Genomic DNA, 11,979 nt, shown 5'->3' on the forward strand with positions numbered 1-11,979 from the left:
TAAGCATGAGGAGTGTCGTGTCATAGGTAAATCTCCCTCTGTAAAGTGAGAGTGAGAAAAGGAATTTTTTTTTTTTAAGATAGAGGGCAAATAATTTTTCATTAATTTATTAATTAAGGTATGATTAGCATATAACATTATATTAGTTTCAAATGTATAACAATGATTCAATATTCACATATATTGCAAAATGATCACCACAAAAGTCCAGTCAACATCTGTCTTTAAGGATTCTTAAAGAGATATGTTCTGAGTCAGGAATGTGAGCTAAAAAAATGAAAAGGCAGGGGAGACATTTAAAACTTACTAGTGTAAGGAGAAAGTATGTATAATGAAATTCCAACATCTTTCTCAATGCTCAGCACACATTCACCCTGCCCCAGTCATCGTGGATCATCTACTGAGGATGTGCTCAACAGTAGAGATATTTCAGTGACATATGAAATTGCAGAAGTATATGACATTGCTTTCAGAAGACATACTTTCTAATAAATGGTGTTTTATTGGACCAACAAAATGAATTTATGCAGATGGAGTAGTTTGACTACAAAAATACATGTATAGGTTTCATAGGGACATATCTATATGACATTTTAAAACTACTGGAGATAGACATTTACAATGCTTTGCAAATAGCCTGGGTTCAAGTTGTCTGAGAATAACCACTGCCACCTCAACAAGCTCTTCAAAATTAAATTTGTTAAGTGAGAATAACCACTACGGTTAATCAACAGGCCTTCTTGGCCGGTAAGGTACAGTCTGGCTTACATGACTGAGCCTGTGTTAAGCTCTTCCTGTGTACAATAAGGGGCAGAGGTGGTGAGGCCACAGTGCAACTTTGTGGTGGGGAGCTGTCCTCGGGGCCGGATACTCATCTCAAGCTGTGATACTAAAACTGGATGTGGTCAGGGTGTTTGCTGGACAGTTGCCTGGAAATGCAAGCATAAGCTGTATGACCATGACCAACAGAAACTTTTATAGTATTTATTTTTTCATAAATGTGTTTGAATCGATGAGACAGGACAAGAAGATTCTAAAATTCATAACAAGAGCAATGAAGTAAATAAACCTGACTGGAAGAAACAGAGTTGAGTCTGGATACTCACGGGCATGTTGAAAAAGAATGAAATGCCCAGTGACAAAGTGAAAGATCAGCAAACACACTTGAATAAATAATTACTCAGAACTTAATATAAATTCAGAACACAGCTAGGTGTTACATACTTGGCAAGGCACATGTAAAGTCAACTAGTACATTGTAGTAGAATGAACATAAGGCAGGGATTTCATAAATCTTGAATGTATACTTCAGCAGGAAGAGGAAGAGACTAAATCACCATCTTGACAACTAATATTGATTGGCATGGTTTCTTGAGTTACTAATGGATAAATAATTACTTAGCCCCATCTTAGTTGAAGCCTTCTGTGATTTAAAAAATAAACCATTCTACTGAGGGGTCATTTCTTCAACAAAGAAATGTTTTCATTACATTAACTTAGCCCATGCTAGAAGACTTCATATTTGTTTTGTTTTGTTTAATATCAATCTATTTGATATAGGAAAACATAAGAGCATTTCCCTGCTGTGGTATTAACTTATAATTTGTGAATAAATGGCCATGTAAATAGTAACTCTTTTCAAAATCACTCTCAAGTGAAAAATAGGCATGACTTACAAGTTAGATGTCTTCAAATTACTATTAGCATTCTAGTTATTTTCCTTGTTTGATTGCTTGTTTGTTTGGCATTTAATCTTAAGTTTTCTACCACAATGGTAATCTCCACAGTCACGCAAAAAAGGAAATATGCCATTTACAACTTCTGCGTCTTGAATCCAAACTCACTTTCAATATCAAAGAATACTAGGATTTTTTCAATATCATGAAATGTGGATATTACTTACCCCAGGTACGCAAAGAAATAGATCTAGGAATAAGGCAGCACTTTTTCCAAGGAAAATGGGTCATTAGTTGCAAATGTAGGTAAAATCAGTCTCTCAAATCACTTTTTAAATGCACCTAATAGCAGTTGGTTAAATTCTAATTTATTTATTGCCTCTTCATTTATTGTTAGCAGATTCATTTACATACACAGGAATAAAAATGCATTGTTTAAACTCTACAGTTCTTACATTATCCTCTTGGAGGGTTTGAAAATATCTACTGAAACCTTGCAGTTTTCCTTCTATGGTAGTAGCCAACCTCCTGGAGCCTCTTTATACTGGCTTATTTTTTCTCCATTATTATATACAGAATTAACATCAAAGCCCAATAGAATATATATATGTACACACACAAATAGGAAACTACTTGTACTTTCATGAAGACTCTATCCTATTTCTTGTTTGAGTTAGTCTTTGTTAAGAATTTCTGTGTGTCAAGTATATTGTTTGGCAACAGATATATATATATATATATATATATATACAGTTTAAAAAAATAAAAAGCACAGTCCCTATTATCTAATTGTTCACAGTCTGTTTATAGACATAAGCATATGGTTTTAAATGAACATGTAATTTGCAATGGTAAACACAGTTGCTAGGTATTATAGAAGAGAGAATTATATCTGACAATTTCATAATGGATTACCAATATCAACTGTGAGGAAATGGTGTTAGGGAGATGTCCTGGATTAGGTGATTTAGAAGGAGTTTATTTAAAAACAATATGTCTCATATCGAACTTCCCTTGTGGCTGAGCTGGTAAAGAATCCGCCTGCAATGCAGGAGACCTGGGTTCAATCCCTGGGTTGGGAAGATGCCCTGGAGAAGGGAAAGGCTACCCACTCTAGGATTCTGGTCTGGAGAATTCCATGAACTACATAGTCCATGGGGTCACAGAGAGTCAGACATGACTGAGCAACTCTCATACATACATGTTAGATAGAAAGTTGAATGGGGCTAAGATATACCAAGAATTGATTATAGAAAGGATAAAGGTTTCCTTAAGGATTGACAGGTTTGATTTCCTTGCTGTCCAAGGGACTCTCAAGACTTTTCTCCAGCTGTACAACTCAAAAGCATCAATTCTTCAGGGCTCAGCCTTCTTTATGGTCCAGCTCTCACATCCGTACATGACTATTGGAAAAACCATAGTTTGACTTACGGATCTTTGTTGACAAAGTGATGTGATGTCTTTGCTTTTTAATATGCTATCTAGGTTCATCATAGCTTTGCTTCCAAGGAGCAAGAGTCTTAATTTCAGGGCTGCAGTCACCATCGCAGTGATTTTGGAGCCCAAGAAAATAAAGTCTGTCACTGGTTCCATTTTTTCCCATTTATTTGCCATGAATTGATAAAAGTGTATGCCATGATCTTAGTTTTTTGACTCTTGAATTTTAATCCAACTTTTTCACTCTCCCCTTTCACTTTCATCAAGAAGCTCTTTAGTTCCTCTTCACTTTCTGCCATAAGGGTGGTATATCTTCATATCTCAAGTTACTGAAATTTCTCCCAGCAGTATTGATTCCAGCTTGAGCTTCATCCAGCCTGGCATTTCACATGATGTAATCTGCACACAAGTTAAATAAGCAGGGTGACAATATACAGCCTTGACATACTCCTTTCCCAATTTGGAACCAGTTTGTTGTTCCATGTCTGGTTTTAATTGTTGCTTCTTGACCTGCATACAGGTTTCTCAGGAGGGAGGACAGTTGCTCTGGTATTTCCATCTCTTGAAGAATTTTCTACAGTTTGTTGTGATCAACACAGTCAAATGTTTTAGTGTAGTCAATGAAGCAGACGTAGATTTTTTTTGGAATTCCCTTGCTTTTTCTATGACTCATCTGACTCTGGCAATTTGTTCTTTGGTTCCTCTGCCTTTTCTAAATCCAGCTTGAACATCTGGAAGTTTTTGGTTCACATACTGTTGAAGTCTAGCTTGAAGGATTTTAAGCATTACCTTGCTAGCATGTGAAATGAGTGCAATTGTGTGGTAGTTTGAACATTTTTTGGTATTGCTCTTTTTTGAGAATGGAATGAAAACTGACCTTTTCCAGTTCTGTTGGCCACTGCTGAGTTTTCCAAATTTGCTGGCATATTGAGTGCAGCTCTTTCACAGCATCATCTTTCAGGATTTGAAATAGTTCAACTAGAATTTCATCACCTCCACTAGCTTTGTTTGTAGTGATGCTTCCTAAGGCCCACTTGACTTCACATTCCAGGATGTCTGGCTCTAGGTGAGTGATCACATCATTGTGATTATCTGGGTCATGAAGGTCTTTTTTTTACAGCTCTTCTGTGTATTCTTACCACCTCTTCTTAATATATTCTCTTTCTGTTAAGTTCATACCATTTCTGTCCTTTATTGTGCCTATCTTTGCATGAAGTATTTCCTTGGTATCTCTAGTTTTTTTTTAAAGAAATCTCTAGTGTTTCCCATTCTATTGTTCCTCTATTTCTTTGCACTGATCACTTAAAAGGCTTTCTTATCTCTCCTTGCTATTCTTTGGGACTCTGCATTCAGATGGGTATATATTTCTTTGTCTCCTTTGCCTTTCTCTTCTCTTCCTTTCTCAGCTATTTGTAAGGCCTCCTCAGATAATCATTTTGCATTTCTTTTTCTTGGGTTTGATTTTGATCACTACCTCCTGTACAATGTTTTGAACCTCCATCCATAGTTCTTCAGGCACTCTGTCTATCAGATCTAGTCCCTTGAATCTATTTGTCACTTCCACTGTATAATCACAAGGGATTTGATTTAGTTCATACCTGAATGACCTAATGGTTTTCCCTACTTTCTTTAAGTCTGAATTTTGCAATAAGGAGTTCATGATTTGATGAGTGTGAAGTGAGAATTGACAAAGTCAGATTTTCACTCTGTAGCTAAACAATATGACCTGTCCAGAAGATGGGAGATTTGTTATAAATGCAGGTATGATGAAAAAATCTTAAAACAAACCTAACACTTGAAGATGAAATATTGAAATGTTGTCCCACTAATATAGGAAGGACACATATAGGATCTTTACTGTAACTTCTATTCAATATTGGAGATAAAGCCCTTTCCTGTAAAAATAAGTCAAAAACAAACAAACAAACAATTGCACAGGAGGGAAGAAATGAAGTGCAATTGTTTATAGATGAAATAACTTTTTATATAAGAAATCCAGAGGAATATATATTCAAAATGACAGAATTAATATATAAAATCAGAGAAGTCATTGGAGTTAAGGTCAAACTGTAAATCTCATTGTATTTCTGTTTGCAACAGCAAAATTACTAAAAATTTAAAAAATAAAGATGACATTTACAAAAACATGACTAGGAAATACCTATATTTCTGTAAGATTTCAATATATAAAAATATAAAATACAAGGGAGAAATGAATGAAAACCTAATTCATGAAAGGATAAAGCATGATATTGACTAGAAGAGTAAATACTGTAACTATGAATCTCTTTACAAAATATTTTAACGATTAAATGAAGTCCCAAGCATAATTTCAGTTTTTAAAATGGCTTTATTGTGGTATAATTTACACAGCAAAAAATTCATCCAGTTAAAGTATATAAAATAGCTATTTTAAATATATTTACAATTTACAACCATCACCATTATAAAAATCTAGGAAGTATTCATCATTGATCAGTTATCAGTCATTTCCTATTCCCATCTCCAACACAGCTCTAGGTAATCACTAATCTGCTTTTGGTGTCTGTTCTATTTTTGATATTTCATGTAAATGGACTCATACACCATGTGATCGTTTAGAAAGTTTGATTGTCATAAACATGTTGAGCAAAAAAAGTCAGACACCAAAGGAATGATATCTGTACTTTTTGGTATGTATATTATATTTCAACTGTTTTTGAAAAAAACTTTTATTATTAGAAAAAAGAATGTAATTCATTTTAAACTTTATGCAGTCATAATATTATTTCTAGCATATTAAAAAGCAGAGACATTACTTTGCCAACAAAGGTCCGTCTGGTCAAAGCATTGGTTTTTCCACTAGTCATATATGGATGTAAGAGTTGGACTATAAAGAAAGCTGAGCGCTGAAGAATTGATACTTTTAAACTGTGGTGTTGGAGAAGACTCTTGAGAGTCCCTTGGACTGCAAGGAGATCCAACCAGTCCATCTTAAAGGAAGTCAGTTCTGGATATTCATTGAAAGGACTGATGCTGAAGCTGAAACTCCAATACTTTGGCTACCTGATGCGAAGAGCTGACTCATTTGAAAAGACCCTGATGCTGGGAAAGACTGAAGGCGAGAGGAGAAGGGAATGACAGAGGATGAGGTGGTTAGATGGCATCACCAACTCAATGGACATGAGTTTGAGTAAACTCTGGGAGCTGGGGATGGACGGGGAAGCCTGGCGTGTTGTAGTCCATGGGGTTTCAAAGAGTTGGGCATGGCTGAGCGACTGAACTGAACTGAATATTATTTCCATTTCACAAGAGCTAAAGTTACCCAATAGCATCCAAACTCACCTTTTAAGTCTCAAGTTTGTTCTTGCAAGTATACTTATTTGGGAATTTATAATCATCTGATTTTAAGCCCCCCTGAGGTTAGCATTGCACAATTTTTTTTTTCATGTGATAAATCTGTTGTCTTATAATGGAAAAAAATGCATAATTTTGTCATATCACTTAAGAACAACTCATGAAACAATAGCATATTTCATGTAACTGTCATAAAAGATTTTTGAAAACAGGTCATGATTTTAATATAATTTAAGCAAGAATTTGTTGTTTGGAAAATTCTTTAATATTTAAATCATTTCTTTAACATTCAACATCTTCCTTCAGCTTTCTATAATTCAATTTAAACAAATCTTTGATATTATTCTTAAAATTTTTAGTTTTCATATTTTCTTCCTCTATATAGTATTATTTTAAAAGAACTTACTGTACTTTGCAAGTTGAGCCATTTTGCCACACCCATGGAAGATCACTGCCTTCTTGAAAGACTGGAATCCATGACATAATTGAGAGGGACTTCAGGTATTTCTACACAAAAGTAAAGCATTTTCACTTAATGACTATGAAAAATTTTATTATTTCTTAAAATGCAGGTAGTGTGTTCTTTCAGAGGATCCTTAGTTTCCTGAACAAAATGAGAGTATTAGATCCCTAATCTAATACTGAAGACATAAAGTTGAAAGTTTTAATATATCCAAGACATTAACTAATATCTGTACTTCTGATTTAAAATTAGCTCAGTTATGCTTAGAATTTTCATTGTTTTTTATGTAAATAAGGAAAATCTGCTTTACATATTTTGTTACTCATGTTGTAAAAACTCTCATAGCAAGATTTCAAATAAGTTTTTAGATTCTGTGTTTTTTATTTCTCTAGATACTGTCACTCTATCCATTAATTTCTCTACTATATTTTTCAGAGTTTAAGTTTTAGAAGGAAATTAAGGGGTTGAAATTGAGAAAATAAGTGACATGAAAGCCAAATTTTTGGTTGCTGGACTTCACACCATTTGTTAACTAAATAAACCCTGAATCAACCTGTTTCTGTATTGGTGGATTCTAGTGAACCAGACAAGGGGTCAGAGACTCATTTCTCTCGGCTACTCCCTACTAAGTACAACTATAAACACTGTTTCTGTATTGGTGGATTCCAGTGAACCAGATAAGGGGTCAGAGACTCATTTATCTCTGCTACTCCCTACTAAGTACAACTATAAACACTGTTTCTGTATTGGTGGATTCCAGTGAACCAGATAAGGTGTCAGAGACTCATTTCTCTCTGCTAATCCCTACTAAGTACAACTATAAACACTGGAATTAAGGATAGGCACAAGAGTGGAGAATTCTGAAAGAGAAAGGTGAAATGGTTGGAGACCCTGTATTAGGGAACAACAATTAGAAGCATTTTGTGTCTTCCTCCCAAAGAAGAATATGACCTAGGCCTGCTGCTTTCCAACACCCAACACCCAGCTTTTCTGTAGAAGGTGGCCCAGGTAAGCCACTCCTCTGCTGTGTGAATCCTGTAGGCAATACCAGATGAGCCTTAAAGGGGATCCATCAGGACACCTGCTCACACGGAGCAGTCAGAGGAAGTTCTTCTCCTTCCTCCACTGAGAGACACTAGGATTGGGCGGTAGGGGTGGAAATGGGACCAGCAAAGGGAATCCCATGCCTAAATGTACTGAACCCAGAAAACCTCTTTATCCCTGAGGACATAAGACTCCACTTTTACCCAGAGACATTGCATAGAATTGATCTTAAATGTTACATTTACTTTATGAGCAGTGGAAAATAACAAATTATGCAAAAATTCAGTAGTATAGATGAACTGCAAAAACATCATATGGGAGTGAGCAGAGACAGAAAGAAAACTGCATGATATATGATTCCGTGTATGTATCCATGCGTGCTTAGTTGCTTCAGTCATGACTGACTCTTTGTGACCCCAAGGACCGTAACCTACCAGGCTCCTCAGTCCATGGGATTCTCCAGGCAAGAATACTGGAGTGGGTTACCATGTCCTCCTCCAGGGCATCTTCCTCACCCAGGGACAGAACCTCCACTCCTGCATCACAGATGGATTCTTTACTGCTGAGCCACTGGGGAAGCCCATGATTCCATGTATATGAAATTCAAAAACAAGCAGAGATTCTGTAGTATTAAGTCAGGACAGCAATTAGATAAGGAGGGAGGAGATGTGATGGGAAAATACACAGAATCGGGTACTGGGGCCAGGAAACTTCAATTTGATGCGCTGTTATGTAATCACATGATTCTATACACTTTGTGATCAATATGCTCACCCATATATTTAGTTTCCTTAATGTATGAGAAAATGAAATAACAAAGTTTATTTTAGGAAGAAAATCATTTATTAGGGCTAGATTCCCATGAAAAGCAAGAAATGGAAATTATCAAATGTGCATTAAAGTTGTAAACACAGAAATAAAACATAAAGTCACAGAGTGGAGTATTAACAGACTAAAAACTACAACTATGTACAGAACATGAATGAATCCCACAAAAATAACATTGGCTGATTCAAGACTTTAGCAAAGTGTTAGATACCTTTAATGTCTTACCATTTCTTCTTCATTATCTATATAAAGCAGAGTAAAATTCTTAGAAGCGCAGGCCGTCAAACTCTCATTCCATTTTTTTCCCCCCAAAACTAGTGTAATAGCAATTGTTGGACTATGTAAACCAGCTGAGCCACAAGGGAAGCCCATAGAGGAGCTTGGTGGGCTACAGTTGGTGGGGTCGCAAGGAGTCAGACATGCCTGAGTGACTACACAATGGAGGGAAATTACCAACTGACTCTAAGTAAAGGAAATATTTAGCATCTTCTAAAGAAGAAATTTAATTTAGGTTAAATTTTGTAAGAAAAGGAGATTTGAAGAAAGGAAATTATGTGACTATATCCAAATAAATATTGAGAGGTAAAATATTAATGATAAAATTTCAAATTGTAAATATACATTTGTATTCAAATCCAAGAGAACAAATATGGCATGAACAGTGAATAAAAGTAGAGAATAAATGTTTTTTCATTGTTTGAGAAGTAGGTGAAAGCAACTTGTTTTTTACTGAGTAGAGGATACAAACTGTAAAATGTAGGGCACTAATAAAACTAAGGCATATTAAATGAATAAGTTCCAGTAGAGGAAAGTAAAAAAATATCTATTGTGAAAGATAAGAAAAAGATAAAGCAGAATGCAAAGAAACAATACACTATACTTAAAAATTAATTATATATGCTTATATAAAAATAATATATATAAAATTTACAGTGATTTTGAAATTAAGTTAAATACATACGGAATAGCTTTCCATTTAAATTTTAAGAATGTTTTAATTTAAAATATTGTACTTAATACAGCTATTATTGTGAAATATAAGAAAAAGATAAAGGACAATGCAAAGAAACAATATATTATATTTAAAAATTAATTATATACACTTACACACAAATAAGTATATAAAGAATACAATAATTTTAAAATTAGGTTAAATATATATGGAATAGCTTTCCACTTAAATTCTAAGAATGCTTGTAATGTAAAACATTTTATTAAATATAGCTATATATATGTAAGAATTATTTTAATAACTGCTATCTTAATGACACTTTTTAAAATGAAACATAAAGAGGAAATTTAAGAAGATGAAAAATGATATCATGCAGCCCAAGCTGATAGAACTGCTAAAGTTACCTGTCAGTACATTAACTGTACGGTCAGTACTGTCTGTACATTAACTGTCACAATATAAGGCAAGAACCATGTTAGAAAAGATGAAGCATGTTTCATAACAGTGTATTGAGGATCATACCATTAACAATTAAAAAAAATCTGCATGTCCTTAATAATACAACTTCAAGAAAGATTTGAGAAAGCTATGTAGGTTAAACTCAAACCAGGGCTCTGTAACAACCAGCAGGGTGGGAAAGGCAGGGAGGTGGGAGGGAGGTCCAAGAGGGAGGGAACACATGTATAGGTATGGCTAATTCATGCTCATACATGGCAGAAATCAAACCAATATTGTAAAACAATCATCAATCAATTAAAAATAAATAAATATAATTTCAGAAATTTTAAAAAAGCAATCATAAATGGAGATTTAAACAATTCCCAGTCACTGCTTATCCGGCAAACAGATATACCAGTAAGACTATAGACAGATCTAAACTAGAAAATTAACCAACACATATGTGCATGCACACATTTATATACTCATATGGAATACTCACATTTTTAATTATACTTAAATTTTCCAAAAATTCACTATATATTAATATGAACTATATAGAACTGTAGTGTCATTATAATAGCCTTCAGTCAAATTTGGCAGAGGGACACTTGAAGTGTGAGTATTCAAATTTAGTTTTTAATTAATTATAAAGAAATAAAATGTAATAATTCCTCCTCATTCACACCAGCCACATATAATAGAGATATAGATTGTTTCCAGATTCATAGAAATATTCTACAATTTAAACTAGAAGCAAGACTGAGTGGGTAGAGAGGGAGGTGGGAGCGGGGATCGGGATGGGGAATACATGTAAAACCATGGTTGATTCATGTCAATGTATGACAAAACCCGCTACAATATTGTAAAGTAATTAGCCTCCAACTAATAAAAATAAATGAAAAAAAAAAAAATAAAAAAATAAACTAGAAGCAATAACCAAAAATGTGAAACCTTTATCTGGTTTTAAGTTCAGTTAAACATTCCTAAATAACATATGAACCCAAGAAAAATCCAAAGTGAATGTTCTCAATTTTTATATGATTTAAAAGGAAAATATAATAGCAAAAGGCTGTCTTGTGAAATATTGATTGCCTTAAATGTATACACCACAAACAAAAAATAAGAAATAATAAATTTAGTGAGGTTCCCCAAGAAACCAAAAATTAAAAAGTGATTAGGTAAAATTAAATTAAAGTAGTCCAGATAAAGAAATTAAAGGAAAATAAATGATACAAAATCATGACAAAGAAAGAAACTACATTAGAAAGGAGTAAAATAGCCAAAGTTATTTTCACTTCAAAAGCAATTGATAAAAGATATTTTAAGAAAAAATGAGAAGACATAAATCTTTTACATCTATACTAAATATGACAATACCATTATGGCTTTTACAGATGTTAAATAGATAATAAGGCCATAGTATGAATTTGTTTGAATATCTGTATTAAATAGAAAATGCATAAAAAATAAAATTACCAAATGTAGTACAACTAGAACTCCAGTTGAGCTATTTCAATCCTAAAAGATGATGCTGTGAAAATGCTCCACTCAATATGCCAGCAAATTTGGAAAACTCAGCAGTAGCCACAGGAATGGAAAAGGAGAGTTTTCATTCCAATCCCAAAGAAAGGCAATGCTAAGGAATGCTCAAACTTCTGCACAATTGCACTCATCTCACATGCTAATAAAGTAATGCTCAAAATTCTCCAAGCTAGGCTTCAGAAACACATGAACCATGAACTTCCAGATGTTCAAGCTGGTTTCAGAAATGGCAGAGGAACCAGAGATCAAATTGCCAACAT

The sequence above is a fragment of the Cervus elaphus genome, chromosome 22, assembly GCF_910594005.1.
Source record: "Cervus elaphus chromosome 22, mCerEla1.1, whole genome shotgun sequence".
Taxonomy (NCBI): Eukaryota; Metazoa; Chordata; class Mammalia; order Artiodactyla; family Cervidae; genus Cervus; species Cervus elaphus.